The sequence below is a fragment of the Protopterus annectens genome, chromosome 5.part1, assembly GCF_019279795.1.
Source record: "Protopterus annectens isolate FY-2018-M chromosome 5.part1, PAN1.0, whole genome shotgun sequence".
In the NCBI taxonomy this organism is placed as follows: Eukaryota; Metazoa; Chordata; order Ceratodontiformes; family Protopteridae; genus Protopterus; species Protopterus annectens.
In genome coordinates, this window is record NC_056736.1 from 415605926 (window position 1) to 415622725 (window position 16800).

Consider the following 16800-nt stretch of genomic DNA (forward strand, 5'->3'; position numbering starts at 1 on the left):
TTTATCACATTCTACCTAATAAACTCTTTCTGCACTTGCTCTTAGTCCTTCTTAATTTAATTGCATTTTTAAACTGTGTTTGGTCTAATATTGCTACATACTCAAGTGTGCTATGTTGCACTGCATGTGAATTGTTTTTACTACTGTTTTTGCTACTTTTCTATTAAAAAAAAAAAAAAACTGAAAGCCTGTTTCCTACCTTTCCTGTAACTAGTGTTCCAGATACAGATTTGCTGTATCCAGGACTGTATGTAAGCTTCTGAGCCCCCCAATATTTTCTGTGTTGGAGGGAAGCCTTCTAGCTTATCAGTGGGAGTGGCAAGCACTGGATAACATGTCTACCACATAAGGAGTGGTTCTGGCCCAGAAACTGTAGTTATTGCCCATTTGGGCAATCCCTTCCATCTCTCTCACTTTCTGATTTGAAAGCCTGCATTTGCACTTGTTTCTGTCCTGTAACTCGTCTAGTGCAGATACAGATTCTTAGTTTTAGCACTTAAATTTGCTTATTCATGCTCAGCACTTGTTCAGAACTTGTAAGCAGTAAATAAGCTACCAATTAATATAGCACTCAATCTTCATAATTAACTAGAGGAAAACAGTTTTTGTACTTACTTTTCTCACTTGCTTAGAGAAAAACAGCTCTTGTACTCACTTTCCTCACTTATCTAGAGGAAAATATTTTTTTATTCAGGCATGTCCAAGGGTCAGCTCCCAGTGTTCTCTCCTGTCTATCTGATGAATCTGGGCATCTTGAGGCAATGTAGAAATTGCCTCATGTACACAGACAACCCTCTCCTTTTACCACCCAACACTACAACCTGTGAGACATGCACTTATCTAACCAAACTGGAGGTAAAGCTCTCTCCAACCAAGACTGAACTTGACAGTCATGAGGAGAAGGTAAACATTTGCACCACACCACATTCATCACATAGTCTCACTAAATCTACACCACCAAAATCCACACATAGTAACACAAAAACATTCGCGGAGACTCTCAATAATAATCTGTCTAAGCAGCAGAGACCTACAAAGCAGAAACGCAAGCAACTTCCATCCCCCAACGCAACCCAAATGACACATAGCCCACATACTCAGTATGCCACTCAACCACAGCCAATAAGGCAAAACAACGTACCCAACACACTAGTCATAAGTGAATCTAAAGTCAGGCACACTGATGTCCCACTCACCAGGCTAAACAAGGAGAAGGTTACTGTCAGCTGCCTGTTGGATGCCAAGATCCGCCACATAACCCACGCACTCAGGTCACAACACAACAAGTACAAATATGACTCTCTCATTGTCCATATTGGTGTAAATGACCTCAGATGTACCTCCCTGGACTACATGAAAAGAGACATGGAAGAGCTCTCCGATCTTGTAGCCCAGGCAGGTATAATCCTAGCCCTGAGTAGCATTCTGCCATCGCCAAGAATGATACCGCAGTACAAGGACAAAATGATTGGCTTCAACAATTGGCTAAGCTTCTGGTGTCATTCTAAGGGGATCCAGTATCTGTCTGCTTGGGATGACATGGTCGACAGACCATGATGCTTTGCCACAGATGGCCTGCACCTGTCGCCCCTGAGATTCCGGATACTGGCTAAGGCTCTTGCTGCCCCTATAGTGCCTTTTTTAGGCAAGGTTCAAATAACAAATTCACCACCATAACAAGAACAGGCAAGCAAAAACTGAGGGTAATGCTACTCAATGCTAGAAGTCTAAATCTCAAAATGCACTCACTTGAGGCACTCCTTAAAATGGAGAACATCGATATCTGTGCACTGACTGAGACCTGGTTCAAGGCTCCAGAGAGCACCCCTGCACGACCAGGCTAAAACTCATACCACACTTTTCGGCCATGTAACCTGAACCAGAACAACAAAGGCAGAGGTGTGTCCATATTCATTAAGGATATCCACACCTCCAGGCTAGTTGCTCAGCACAATGCATCCAAGGTTATCCAAGTGCAACTAACTCTGGGCAAAACTGCAATCCAAATTGTAGCTTGCTACAGATCCCCCACCATGCCCCAGGGTTCCTACTCCTCTTTTCTTGATGTACTGGAAAATATTACGGTTCAACCAAACACCCTAATAATGGGCGACTTCAACTACCCCACCATTAACTGGGAAAACTACTTGTGTACCAACTCCTTAGCTCAACGCTTTCTGGAATTCATAAACTCCAATGCCCTGGATCAACTTATCCACACCCCCACCAGGGACAACAATATCCTAGACCTAGTCATTACAAACATAAGTGACCGGTGTTCCACACCTAAAGTCAACTCCTCGTTGGTCCGATCCGACCATAAGCTAATCACCCTTGATATTCACATCCCACACCCATTAAGGAAACCACTGTAAAAAATTTCTCCAAAGCCAACTTCATGCTTCTTAAGACAGAAGTGGTGAACTTCATGACACCCATGCAGATGGACAATACAGTTACAACTGCTGAATCCTACACAAATGCCCTCTATAAGCACTTACACGAGTGCATGGATCGTGCTATCCCAAACAGAACCAAGACGCTATCCTCCAAAAAAGGAAGCCAATCTGTTGGTCCCCTGCCATAAATAAACTGTACAACAGAAGGAAGAAACTGTTGCAAAAGAGAGTAAAATCTCATGAGTGGAGGTGCTCCCTGGTCAGCCTCAGTAAGAAGCTGAGATCCCTTATAAGATCCTCCAAAGCTAGCTACAAAAACAAAATTGCCACTAATTCCAAGGACAACCACAAAGCATTTTATAGCTATGTCAAGAATCTCGATGGCAACACCCAGATCTGCTCTGAGTTACAGCACAAAGGCACGAAAATTACAGAACCAACTGATATTGCCAACATCCTGGCAGATAGGTTCAGTGCTAACTTTACCCCCCTCTCACCCCCTAAAGGGCCCATATTTATACAGGAAGAATGTAGAGTCCCTGTAATCACAACTACGCAGGTAAAAGCTGCACTCTGTAAAGCCAAAAACACAGCATCCATAGGACCAGACAACATCCCAGGCTGCGTTTTACACAAACTTCAGAAAGAACTGGCTCCCCACTTAAGCACCATGTTCAATAATAGCCTCACATCAGGCTTTGTGCCCACTGAATGGCACACAGCAACAGTTATTTATCCCACTCTACAAAGGGGGAGCCACCACTGATCCCGGGAACTATCGACCTATTAGCCTGATGAGCCTGGTCTGCAAGCCCATGGAAAGTATCATCATGGAACTCATAAACAAAGACATTGATAACCTCCAAACTCTGGATCCCACCCAGTTCGGGTTTGTGAAAGGCAGATTATGCCTCCTGAACCTGATCGTCTTCTCTGAGGCAGTCACCAAAGCCATAGATGAGGGTAATGTGGTTCACATAGCCTGTCTTGACCTCGCCAAGGCTTTCGATACCATCCCCCATTCTGGAATTAAAGCTAAACTCACTAAACTAGGTATAAATCCCTATGTCACAAGATGGGTTGCCAACTGGCTCACTGACAGAACCCATACTGTAAAAGTTGCAGATTCCAAATCTGACCTCAAAGCAGTGACAAGTGGAGTACCACAGGGTTCTGTCCTGGTACCTCTCCTGTTTGGTATCTACTTTTCTGAAGTACAGGCTAACACAGAAGGCCACTGGCTAATGAATTTCACAGATGACTGCAAACTAGGAGCCATAGTTAAGTCCCCAAATGATGTGGACATCCTACAGAAGGGCCTCGCTGAGACAGATGAATGGTGTCAGAGCCAGGGCCTCAAGCTCAATGCCAAAAAGTGCAGTGTCATCCCCTTTGGTAAAAACTCTATACCTATGAACTACCACATAGGCAGCAATCTACTTAATACCGAATGCATGATAAGAGACCTTGGGACCCAGGTGGACAGTAGTCTCTCCTTTGATAGTCACATCACCACAGTAGTCAGGAAGTCCTTCTACATGGCACACCACATCATAAAATGGTTCTCATCCAGGAAAAAAGAGGTCATTGTTCCCCTCTACTCAACACTCATTAGACCCATTATAGAGTACAACTCTCCTTTTGGAATGTACCTCACAAGACATCTGCAGCAGCTGGAAAGGCCACAGTAGTACTTCACAAAGAGGATTACTGGCCTCAAACAAATGCCCTACACTGACCGCCTCAAAAAATTCCAGCTTTACTCTGTAGCGTATCTCCTACTCCAAGGTGATCTTTGCCTAATATATAAAGCTATGTCAAACCCAGAGCTGTTGGACATGCTACACCTAAAGAAATCCCAATCCCTCCGAGCTACATGCTCGAGGGACCTAAACCTTGTCACTACAATAAACAGGACATGCTGGAGGGATAGATTCCTGTCCCGGAGACTTCCCATACTCTGGAACAGGCTACCCATCTATGTCAAGCAAAGTTCTTCATTAGCACTCTTCAAGAAAAATCTTGATCAGTGGATGGGAAATAGGAAATACACCCCAAGGATCACTTCTGTGTCTCTGCTCAACAGTGGCACAGGAAAATAACTTTCTTGGGTGGAGTAAGCCAGGGAGCCTTGTTGGCTAGGCTTACGTAGACCCTTGGGCTGATAGCCTAGTACCTACCTATGAACCTATGAAACTATGCAATGACCAGCAGCAGTAGCAATTGTAAATCATATACCTAACAATTTATTTTATTTAACATATGTTTACCATGAAAGGCCGACTGCGACAGATCCTATTTTCAGAGGAGGCCTGGGGAGAAACATTCCAGATGCATGTCTTTGGAATGTGGGAGGAAACTGGAGCAAACCCACATAAATGCAGAGAGAAAATGCAGACTTCACACAGAAGGCACCACAGCTGAGAATCAAATTGTAGAACCTCTTGCTGTGAGGTGACAGCACTGACAGCACTAACCACTGGACCACTGTAGCATGTAAGTGAAAAATGACTAGTTTCCTTCAAGAAAAAAAGTATGTGACATAGCATTTTTGCTTAAACCAAACTTGTCAATAATATCAGCACCTGATGTAGTGCCCGTACTAGTTAACTGGGTTTAGTTAAGGTAATGTCACACCTCACTGTGGTTCTGAACCTGAGAAGTACAGCCCTGCTTTTACTTTCTTTATTCTGGTTATGGTTCTGGCACTTTACATCATGGCACCACCTATGAATTCACAAGGCCACACTCCAAACTTGTACAAAAAAGAGATCCTTGTCATGCTTTAGTGAGTCATATCGGATATAATTACAGCATGCAGATGTGGCATGACCTAGAAGAAAATAGATATTTGGCAGGGCTTATGTGACCACCTGTAAACTCTGACAGGTATCACCTGCTCTAGGCTGTAGTGCTATCACTGTTACAGTGATCTGCAGAAGCTAGGGCTGACCAGCTGGCTGAATGGTTAGACCAGGCCACTAAAATTGGGGTTCTTTTCATTTTACACTACACAAAAATAACCACCTCTTGGTAGACTCAGTATGTATCCCCCTCCTCACTAGCAATTGTGCAAACAAAAATCCTTGATAATTTTCCAACTGGCTTTCCTCAAAACACCATAATTTTATAAGGTTTCAATATTAATACCATTGGTCTAAACAGCTACATAAAATACTTAAAGTAGAACAACTGGTCAAGGGGCATAGCATATTTAATCCTATAGTAAACAAATATACCACTCATGACCTCATAATAACTAACCTTAAAGACAGATGTTTTGCTGTGAAGACCCTCACTAACAATATCGATGATTGCTACCAAATCACTACTTGATAATTCTGCCCTCCACAGCCCCTCCTGAAATTGTGGAAGACAGATAATTTCCAGTACATGCATTCCAAACCCAGACTTCTGCAATGGCATCTCTAGACTGGATCGCTCTTTACAATTTATTTTACCCAGTCATAACCCCTGCTTTTTCGGTTTCTATTCTTTCATGTCTCAAATTCTGTATTCCCTGCCACCCATTGAAGGCTCAAAGGAAAACTTTGTTCTTAGATAAGCTCGTACCTTAGAATAATTATAATTGAAAGAAACAATGCCTGAAGACCTGGAAGCAAAATCCAACTAGCCACTTCCTTCACTAAGCATACCTCACTCTTTGAAAGACAAGTAGAATAGCTACAAACTCTGCTTAAACACAATGTTTGTAACAGGTAGGTAGTCTCTGCAAGTAAATTCAAGCTTTTTGGAATTAAAGTAAAACATCTCACAGCGTGCATCACTGACTCCTCCCTTTCTACTTTAGTCTCTTTAGCCAGTAAAAGCTTAAACTTTGCTGTAAGTTACACATATTTTCTGAAGCCATTAATTCAAGCTATGACAGATGATTTCAGCTCCCTCAATCCAAATTCACTAGAAATAAATAGCTCACCAGTTAAGTCACCCTTTAGCCGAGTAAACAGTCACATTCTACTTCTGTGAAATCACCAACAATGAAACTAAAAAGCAGTTACAAAACCTTAATTTCCCTTCAGAGAAATTCAATATTCTATATCCTACCTTTCTTAGAAAAGCAGCAGAATTCATTGCCAAGCCTCTTAGGCACATGTTTAATCATTCACTAACATCTGCTATCATGCCTCAATCCTGTAACATTCCGTTATCATTTCTCTTCTTAAGGTCCCCTCTCCCAAAGACTTCAAAGACTTCTGACGCATCTCCAATCTTTGCTGTATTACTAAAATGTCTGCAAATGTACTATATAGGCAATTACTTAAATGCATTAATAGCTAGGCCTTGTATCAGATCAGCATCATTTATTATTTATTTATTTTTTATTTTATTTTACATTTGTTGACCGGGCTAGTCTAGCTGGATATATGTCCATTTTCAGTAGAGGCCCGGGGAGAAAAGTTCCAAGGGTAAATTACAGATATAAAAAACATATAGGAAACAGAACATAGACATTGGTAAATACAATTTTTACAAAAAAGCAGTAAGTAGGGAACATTAATTTAAAAATTGCAAACAAAATATCATGTATGAAATTTTTTTTTTTTTTTGTCAGAAAGCATACATATAAAGTTAATGTAAGGATAGAGAGGATAGAAGAGGAAGGAGTGAGTTAACCTGGGTTGGTGCAGGAGCATAGCCAGTGTTTGTTGAGATGATTTTTCACTTGTCTTTTAAAAAGTGAGAGAGAGCACAAAGATTTGATGTCAGAGGGTAATTTATTTCATATTTTTCCAACAGAGTTGGAAAAGAGGCAATCTCCAGCAGAATTATTAGGTTTGGTAATATTTATCAGTAGCTTGTTGGAAGAACGTAGATGCTTCAGGTTATTATAAGGTGAAATGAGGTTAGTGAGTATGGGTGTTTTAGTTGGCTAGTATAGGATTGTATGAGCTATTTGGAATTGTTGAAATAGGAGTTGGTTAGGGAGTTCAAGCCAACCTAGTTCTCTTAGGTTCAGGCAGTGGTGAGTTCTAAATGGGGTTCCTGTTGCAAATCGAGCAATATTATGGTAAGATTGTGCTAGTTTATTGATATTGTTTTTGGAGAGGTTAGTGAATAAGGCAGATGCATATAGTAGATAAGAGATTAGATGGGATCTGGCTAAGGTTGTCTTTGCTTCTGGTGAAAGGAAGGCTTTGATTCTGTAAATGGAACCTATTTTCTTATTAACTAATTTGATAGTATTGTTGATGTGCGTATAAAAGCTAAGGTTGATGTCAATGGTTATTCCTAGTAGTTTGGTAGTCGTTTCTGGGAAAATAATGGTGTTGTCAGTGGAAGTAAGAGTGAAGTTAAAAGGGGTAGATCTATGGGAAGGTGAGAACAATAGCAGTTTGTTTTTTTAGGGTTGAGCAGTAGGCAGCGATCAGTGAACCATTGCTCGACAGTAGTAAAAGCTTTTTGTGTGATAGACTGTAGTTCAGTTTGTGTATTAGCAGAGCAGATAATAGTAGAATCGTCAGCATATTGTATGCAGATAGTGTTTGGGATAGCTAGATGGAGGTCATTTATAAAGATAGAAAATAAAAGGGGGCCTAGGATAGAGCCTTGAGGAAGTCCCAATGAGATGAGAAGGAGACTAGATAATGTATTTTTCCAGAGAACTGCTTGCTGACGGTTTTCTAGGTAAGATGTAAACCAAGTTAAGGAAGGAGGATCAAGTGAGAGTGATTTAAGAATATGCAGAAGAAGTTTGTGGTTAACCATATCAAAGGCTTTAGATAAGTCTATGAAGACTGAAGATGATAGGATGTAGTTGTTACGGTTACAATTAATGGAGTTGGTAAAGGAGAGTAAGGCTGTAGTAGTACTATGTGAAGGTCTGAATCCATGTTGGCAGTTAGCAAGTAGGTTATTGTGTAGGAGGTGGTTAAGGAGTTGTTTGTGAATACATTTTTCCATGATTTTAGCGATAGGTGATGAGTGCTATAGGACGGAAATTAGAGAGGTCGTTGGACTTACCCCCTTTGTGTAGTGGGATGATATAAGATATCTTCCAAATAGATGGGAACATTCCTTCCTGCATAGATCTATTTATTAGTATAGAGATGGGATAGGCAATAGCTTTAGCACATATTTGCAAGTATTCTGCAGGAAGTCTGTCAGCAGAAGGAGTAGTGGGTTTTAGCTTTTGAAGCAGTGATAAGATAAAGGAGGTAGATACAGGTTGCAAATGAAAGGAAGGAGGTAGATTTAAAGTAGGGAGGGGTAGTTTAGAGGTATCAGGAGATAGGTGGCTAGCAAGAGTTTGGATAGTATTAGTAAAATATGAATTAAAGTCATTGGCTGTTTGTGTGGGATTTTCTGGGTTGGAGCCCTCAGGGCTTGGTGTGATAGACTGGCTAGGGGATAAAAGATTATTGATGCTGGACCAGAATCTTTTAGGTTCCTTATTGGAGTTTTGTTGCAAATGTAGGTAGTAATTCTTTTTGTCCATTAGGATGGCTTTTTTAGTACTGTTTCTAAGTTCTTTGAAGTTTTGGTGATCTGTTGGATTCTTGGTGGCACGCCATTTTGCCCAGTATTTGTTTCTAAAGATAATTTGTTGTCGAGTGGTTTTGGTTAGCCAGGGTGCTACTTTAGCATTAGTTCTAATAGTGCGATTTGGGGCATAGTGGTCTAGGATAGATAGGAATGTGGAATTAAAATATTGGACTGCTTCGTTTAGACGGAGATATTTTAGGGGAGACCAATTAAATTGAGTTAATTCGGAAAGAAAGTGTTCAGAGTTAAAGTGTTTTCACTCTCATCTCATGGATCACACATCATGGATGCCACAATGCTTTAAACATCACAACTGCACTAACTTCCACTACCAATCATATTTACTGGAATATGAATGATGGGTTTATTACAACAGAAGTTTTTAGTAATGTAACTTGTGCCATTAAGACAGTCATCTGTAAAGTATGATTGCAAAAACTCAAAAGGCATAACTTTGGTGACAATACCATATCTTAATGAAAGATCCTTTCAAATTTATTGAGACAATCAGTACTCCTCAAAATGTATATGTAGTACAGGAGTACCCTAAGGATCTGTTCTTGCCTCTCTTGTTTATTCATTATTTATCAGTTATATAAGTGAAGATCTACAAACTATTAAAGCGGGATTCACAGTCGTTTATGCAAATCTCTTCAGGCTGTCTGCAAAGTCCGTGAATAATCACAGCTGAGCTGAGATTCGTAGAGGCAATTTATGGAAATGCACTATGGCCTCAACAAGCCTATGCCAATGAGCTAATAATGATATCTAAATGAGGAATTATGTAACTCAGCATATGTTAAGGAAGTATTGTCTACATCGTTTGCAATTCATCGTTGAATTTTTATGCTTTTTTACACTGTTTGCAAAGATGTTATGTAACAGAACGTCTTCCCAGTTCTATCAGTGCTGCAATCTGTATTAATGTGTCACTTGCTGCTAGTTGTTATATTTTCAGCTGTGAGCAGCTTGTCTTAGTTGGTGTGATGGTGTAAGGTATTGCCAGATATGGCAGGGCAAGTAGGGCAATGGATGTGTAACATATACCAACATATCTAGCTGGAGTTTCATAAAGAATTATATGTCATTTGTATATCAAACTGATTTGTACAGGTGCATGTGTTGAAAATGTACCAACAGTGGGTCCTGCTGAACAGAAAAGAAATATACCTGTATGCAAGATTATATTGTAACTGTTGAAGTGAATATATTGTAACAGAGGATACTTGAAGAGAAGAAGTTAATCTCAGTCCAGATGACTTTAAAAAATAGTCTGAAATTAAATTATGTGGTTTAGGCTGTACAGATTGTATCTTACAGTTCTGAATGCAGCCAGAGACAAAATGTCTGTGAAAAGTATTTATTTATTTTATTTTACATTTGTTAACCAGGAAAGTCTGACTTGTAATGAGAAAATTTTCAGCTGAGGCCCAGGGAGAAATGCTCCAGATGCTTGTCTTTGTAATGTGGGAGGAAACCAGAGCACCTGGAGGAAACCCACACAAATGCGGGTAGATTTGCAGACTCCGCACAGAAGGCAACCCGGCTGAGAATCAGACCAGAGAACCTCTTGCTGTGATGTGACAATGCTACTGCTACACCACTGCACTGTCCTAGGAACTAGGAATCCTACAGTATTGTCCTTGGGGGTGAACTAATTGCTACCCTGGAAGGGTTTAAGTTTTTGAAACGGTTTTATAGCTTCTAGATGCTATAACACATCATAGTAAGACAGATATGTGCTAGATTCTGGTCCAGTTTCTAGTAAAGGGTGAAGTGTGGGAGCAAGAGTCAGATGACCAGATGTGTGTGATGTCATTTTGTAATTCAACACTGAAATGAGGTTTTAATACTGGATGAGACAGAAGTCTCAGGACAGTCTGTTTCTGAAACCTGACAAAGAAGGATCACTCACCCACTTCATATTGCCTTGCTTTAGTAAGTAACCAGGGAATAGTAATTCTTTTAATCAGTCAAGAAGATATACTGAGATTAGTTAAGTACTATTTTTCTCTGTGTGAATCTATCCATCTGTGTTGTTTTTAATATTTCATGTGAATGAAACTCTGGTGTTTATTGTAAAGAGATATTTAGTTTTTTCACATTTTTTATTATTTATTATTAAATATACTTAAACTCTTCATTTGTGGCTGGTCTTTTAGAGAATATTTTAACTTTTGAGAGTACTTATATTTATTTGGTGACACTGTGGCCATCTCTGAAAGCCTTCCTGTATTGGCCAAACACTACAATTTGTATTAGTATTCATTTTACTAAATATAATTGGATAACATGGTAAGGGGCTAAAAGTAGCTGGCTTTGGAGTGTTCTGGTGACAGTATTTACTTTATAGTTTCGGCATAGGGGGTATAGCTCATAAATCTGTTCAAGCCTTTCCCAGGTTTGTGGGTGTGTGAAAATCAAGTCTCAAAGAGTGTGTGTGTGTGTGTGTGTGTGTGTATGTGTGTGTGTGTGTGTGTGTGTGTGTGTGTGTGTGTGTGTGTGTGTGTGTGTGTGTGTGTGTGTGTGTGTGCCAGCTACTTGGAGCAGGGACACAGAGTGCTGGTTTCAGAGAGAGGATGGTGGAGTACTTGGCTTGGAACAGTCGGCTGAGCAATCAACTCTATGGCTGTGGTCAGTTGGGAGTCTTATTTGGGGCTGGATAAGAAAGAGGGAAACCCAGCTCCTGGACAGGATTGTGTTCCTTGTGTGCTCTTAAGGCAAATTGTGCTTTGTGCAGAAAACTGCATCTGGAAATACTGTGTGTATCTATCTTTGTTCCAAGTGAACATCCCTTACTGGTGTCAGTGGTGAGGATTGACGCTGCTTGATTACTGGTCCAGAGCAGGGATGTCACAGTTGGGTCAAAACCTGCTATGTCCTAAGCTTTCTGTGTTAAGTGCAATCTCTGCCCATCTAACATCACATAAAACAGCTCATCATTTCCTAAAACTCCTACATAACAAACATAGTAATATTTATTCCATCCCCAATAAATAAATAAATAAATAAATAAATAAATAAATAAATAAAGTAAGTAAGTACACTGCTGCCGTACTACAAGAAACATGTTTAACTGGGTGGCAGATGAAATACACAGAAAAATGTGCCTTATGCAATGACCAGCAGCAGTATTAATTGTAAATTATATACCTAACAATTTATTTTATTTAACATATGTTTACTGGGAAAGTCTGACTGGGACAGAGCCTATTTTCAGAGGAGGCCTGGGGAGAAACATTCCAGATGCATGTCTTTGGAATGTGGGAGGAAACTGGAGCAAACCCACACGAATGCAGAGAGAAAATGCAGACTTCACACAGAAGGCACCACAGCTGAGAATCAAATTGTAGAACCTCTTGCTGTGAGGTGACAGCACTGACAGCACTAACCACTGGACCACTGTAGCATGTAAGTGAAAAGTGACTAGTTTCCTATAAGAAAAAAGTATGTGACATAGCATTTTTGCTTAAACCAAACTTGTCAATAATATCAGCACCTGATGTAATGCCTGTACTAGTTAACTGGGTTTAGATAAGGTAATGTCACACCTCACTGTGGTTCTGAACCTGAGAAGTACAGCCCTGCTTTTACTTTCTGTATTCTGGTTATGGTTCTGGCACTTTACATCATGCCAACACCTGTGAATTCGCATGGTCACACTCCTTACTTGTACAAAAAAGAGATCCTTGTAATGCTTTATCTTCTTAGTGATTCATATTGGATATGATTAGGGCATGCAGATATGGCATGACCTGGAAGAAAATAGATATTTAGCAGGGCTTATGTGACCACCTGTAAACTCTGACATGTATCACCTGCTCTAGGCTGCAAAGCCATCACTGTTAAAATGATCTGCAGAAGCTAGGGTGAACAGCTGACCGAGTGGGTAGACCAGGTAGCAGACAGAAGGCCAGAGTTCTGTAGTAATTACAAAACTTTGTTTCTTAATGTTGACTTTTCCATTGGGTCATAGTAAATTAAAAAAGTATAACAACTTTCCATAAGTAGAAATATTTGTAACTACAAATATTATATGTAATGTTTTGAAGAAAATGCAAGGGAGTCATAAATGTGTAGATATATAAATGCATCTTTGGAAAAAATAATATGGGTTATGTGTTAACATAAATTTCTTCATAAATACAAATGTGACATATGTTTACTAACATAATAATCTGCCTATAAAGCAACTGCTGCATTACAAGAAGTAGTTGTTTGTGTATTTATAAAGACGATAACAGTAACCAAGTACTGCAGATAATGCATTGACTGGTGTCATGTATATATATATATATATATATATATATATATATATATATATATATATATATATATATATATATATATATATATATGGTTCGGATTCAGAAGCCTGAAACACTATAAGCCTGAAAATCAAAATCCTGAAACCAAAAGCCTGAAAATTCAGAATCCTGAAAGCCCAAAATCCTGAAAGCCCAAAATCCTGAAACTCAAAATCCTGAAAACACAAAATAGACATACTGATGTCATTGTGGCTTTGCTATTGTTAGCCCTGTGGTGTTAGGTCATGCGTTGGGTTCAGGTAAGTGTGCGGTTGGTTTTATGTTAGGGCTAGGGGTGGTTTAAGTGAGTTAGGGTTAGGGCGCAGGTTAGGCATGTATGCAATAGTGACAGAAATTAGGGTTAGGGGCGGTTTAAGTGAGTTAGGGTTAGGGCGCAGGTCAGGTGAGTGTGCGATAGTGACGGACCTTAGGGTTAGGGTTAGGGTTAGGGTCAGTTGGTAGATATTAGTGTCTTTGTATTGGAATATTAGCATTATTTGTGTTTTCAGGATTTTGAGTTTCAGGATTTTGGGCTTTCAGGATTTTGGGCTTTCAGGATTTTGAGTTTTCAGGATTCTGAATTTTCAGGCTTTTGGTTTCAGGTTTTTGATTTTCAGGCTTATAGTGTTTCAGGCTTCTGAATGGGAACCATATATATATATCGACACACACACACACACACACACACACACACATATATATATATATATATATATATATATATATATATATATATATATATATATATATATAAATACAGGTAAACAAGAATTCTCTTATGCCTTCTATTTTCAGCTATGGAAGAAATAAGGTACCTTAAAACACAGGGGGAAAGTGTAGCCAGATGGGTTGAATCTTTTGGGAAGTTCTAGCTTAATTTTTTTTGAAATGTGTATAAAAACATTTGCCACCACTTAGCTTAAAGAAATAAAGTAGAATCAGACATTAGTTTAAACTAGAGTGTGAAATTTGTCAGTCTATAACTACTGTGCTCCATCCAAAGCTTTTCTTTAGTGGTCAAAAGGAAATATTTTTACAGCATTGTGGATGAAAAGACTGCAGTCAAACCATTACACTTCCATCAAGCCTCACTGAAAGAGGGGCTTCAGAAATTAGTAGAGAATGTACTGGAGCAGGTTGTGGATAGAAAGATTCAACCTGTCAAAGTCTCTTTTTAGTGTGGTAAGGACACACTCTCCTAGTTGGTACTGATGATAACATCAACACAGGCCCCTACTCCCCTCAAGAATGGGGTCCTTCACTGCACCACCATCTGACCGTGTAAGCATTTGAAACTCTGTGGACTGAGGACTCGTGCACCTTCTTCCTTATCCTTTGTCCATTACCTTTTACCTATTTCCCACCCACGCTACCTTTTCATATAAAAATTTTGAAAAAATTGGGGGGTGGTCTATCCCCTGACAAAAACATACTGCATCTCCTCCAGCACAAAGCACAAACCCTCTTGATGTTTACTTTCTGTATTCCCGTCTTTGTCTTCCTTTTTTCAGTCTTCTCTCTCTCTCTCTCTCTCTCTCTCTATATATATATAGATATAGATATATAAAATAAAACTATCAGGAGGTGCACATAAGGATACCCGCATATAAAACATTATAATCCCCTTTATTTTATTAAATGTGCTGGCGGTCCACTTCTTGCATTATGCCTTTCAAGCATGACTACACTTAGCTATGCTTGTCCTCCATACTCGAACACATACAAAGTAATATGAAGCTTCATGCTTTTGCATATTAAGTTGCAAGTTCCTAACTGCTTACTCAACAGAAATAATCTATGCTGATCTTATTTGCATATATATATATATATATATATATATATATATATATATATATATTTATATACACACACACTCCCAAATAACTGCAATGCATTTGCAAATTACTGAACTATGACTACTAAATCTCACATCAAATGCTAATAATATTTTACTTTTGGAAGCCAATAATTAATACACTGACCTGCAAACACAAGTAGAAACCAATAAATCACACACAGACCTACAAACAGAAATACAAACAAGTTTCTCTAAACTATGCCTTAGGACATCCACTAATAATCTGCTTCTCAGTTCAACATACAAAAATGTAATGTTCTATGCTATCCACCCCCCCCCAAGTTATCCAGCCTACCCTATATTCTACATAAAGTCAATAGGGACAATATTATCCCTAGAAACAAAGAGCAAGGAAATGGCTCGCATAGTGTCAAGTGAATAGGGGAATCCAGGTAGACCAAATAAACAAAAAAGTTTCCCAACAACTCTTTTGCTGGCAGTTTAGATAGATTGCTGTAAGTTAGCAAGATTTTTCTGCTGGCACTTTAGGACCTTGTGTTTGACTTGGGAGTCATGTGACCACCATTACTTTTAAACAAAGTACTTACTTGTATTACACAGCTCTGAATAATTCCTATTAACTTAATCTACATTGTACTGCTTCGACACATACTTAACTCTAGGTTGCTTGCAATATTAGCCTTAACGTCCAAGAATGCAAATACTTACACATCTCTAACTTTCACAACGCACGCTGACAATATCATAACTAATGTACTTTCTCAGTTGAAACTTTGTTACAAGACCTTTGTTTTCCCATCTCCAGTAACCAGGGCAATGGTTGCTAAAAATGTATTTCCACCAACATTTGAATGCAATCTACCCTAACTGTCTCCACACTCCTACTGCAATACTGAATGGGTTCAGATTATATACTATTAGCAGATCCTCATACAAACCACTGCAGTCTCATTAAGAACTTCATTTGCTACCTGTTGCTAATAGGGTTTTCTATCTGTTCATCTGCCTTCTGTGCAGAGTATTAGCACTAGGCTACTTCTCATGTTAAGATCTAACTCGCCATTCAGGGAACAATCCTACTATCTAAGCAATATTCTGAATGATATTACATTTATGTGACCACTCTTTAAAAGTAAAATAAGGGGAAAATCTTTTACGTGACTAGGACCTGTCACCTGGAACCATGTACCAACTAAAATTAAATCAATATCTATACTGGAAAAATTCAAAAATCTCGGGGATGAAACCATTTATGACTATTGTAGGGATGATAGATAACCTACCTACCCACAGAGCAATACCATTAATACATCTGCATCGAGCTGAAAATAGTTGTACCGCCTTGAGATTTACACTATTGACTGTTTTAAAGATGCTTCAGTGTTATTTTGAATTGTATAATCCATAGTTTATTTTCTTTCCTTCTTTCTTTACTGTTTAATTTACCTCATTGTTATAATACTGATTTACTCATTTGAAGTGGTCTGTGCTCTGTTCTTTGAGCCTGGGTTGTGGCTTAAAAGGCTCAATAGAACAGACAACTTTCCTGGTTAACAAATAATAAATAAATAAATAAATAAATAAATAAATAAATAGATAGGTAGATTAGATAGATAGATAGATAGATAGATAGATAGATAGATAGATAGATAGATAGATAGATAGAGAGAGCGAGAGAGAGAGAGAGAGAGAGAGAGAGAGAGATTAACTAACTAAACATAAACCTGATGCAACCCAGTGGCTACTTAAAACACTACTAAAGCTCAGAGAT